This window comes from Corvus brachyrhynchos, unplaced genomic scaffold (genome assembly GCF_000691975.1).
Source record: "Corvus brachyrhynchos isolate BGI_N302 unplaced genomic scaffold, ASM69197v1 scaffold264, whole genome shotgun sequence".
In the NCBI taxonomy this organism is placed as follows: domain Eukaryota; kingdom Metazoa; phylum Chordata; class Aves; order Passeriformes; family Corvidae; genus Corvus; species Corvus brachyrhynchos.
This window is the reverse complement of record NW_008237648.1, coordinates 717,874-718,899: the sequence shown is the minus strand read 5'-3', so window position 1 is coordinate 718,899 and position 1,026 is coordinate 717,874. Positions and strand designations below refer to the sequence as shown.

The window sequence follows — 1,026 nt, the reverse complement described above, 5'->3', positions numbered from 1 at the left end:
TGACACCCCCCCCCCTCACCCGGTCGCGGCAAAAGGGACGCCGTGGGGAGATCCCGCTGCAACAACCGATATAGGTGGCTGAACGTGCGACTGTGGCACAGAGGAGGGAAGGGCGGCCGCCGGAGCAAAAGGTGGAGGGCGCTCCAGCTCTTCTGCTGGCGAGGGGTATCTCGAAGGGGCATACTTCCGCGGGGAAGGATAGGACCCCCGCTCTGTACTCCGTACTGCCCACGCTGTCTTGAGTCAGTCCCCCCTCAGATAACTAATCATCCGCGGCAGACCCCTCAGAACCTTCATCCTCAGATTCATCAGAGCCCGTCTCGTCCTTTTGTCCATTTCTGCATTATAACATATAGAGTTCCCGACGTACGTAGTAGGTTGACTATATTCTTATCGCCAGATGCAGCCTCATGTATTAATGCGTCCCCTAGCCGTTTCCAAGCTTCTGAGCATTGTTAGGATCTGGTGTAAGCCCGTGATCTGCAGCCCAGTGAAGCAAAGCGCAGAGAGCTTCATCAGTTATATCAGCTCCTGCGATCACTATCACAGATTTGAAGGCAGAAAGTATCGTGCTTTCTTTTGAGGATTTATGTCCCATCTTTTCGGTCTAGGGTTCCGTCCCCGCAGCCCGGGGCCGCGCGGCGGTTCGGTTCGCCTCTAAGTGCGCTTGCAGTTCACGTCGCAGGCCACCAGATGTCTCTGTTGTACTGAGGATGGCGAGAAGAACGACAGACTGCGAGTCCAGGATAAAATGGGAATGTTTAATTAATTACAAACTCGCTTATATAACTTAGTTCGCCATAGAGGAATGATATGATTGGTCCATTGGTTAGCCACCTACCAGAGTGATTGGCTGAACGGTATAACACTCATTTTCAAAATATTTTTCCCAGTATACCAAAACAATCTCCCACCACAGCCTGCACCTGTGAGATAGTTTACAAAATCTCAAACTGTTTCCCAGCCAGTCTGCGTGAGAAAGGAGACTTTCACAGGCGGCTGTAATAAGTGAAAACTCGCAAGATT

At 51.4% G+C, this 1,026-nt stretch overlaps 1 long non-coding RNA gene across 1 annotated transcript in view; it reads left to right on the top strand.

Annotated features, from left to right (window-relative positions):
• LOC108446180 overlaps positions 1 to 1,026 on the top strand; it is a 4,943-nt gene that overhangs the window by 313 nt on the left and 3,604 nt on the right. The window lies entirely within an intron of this gene.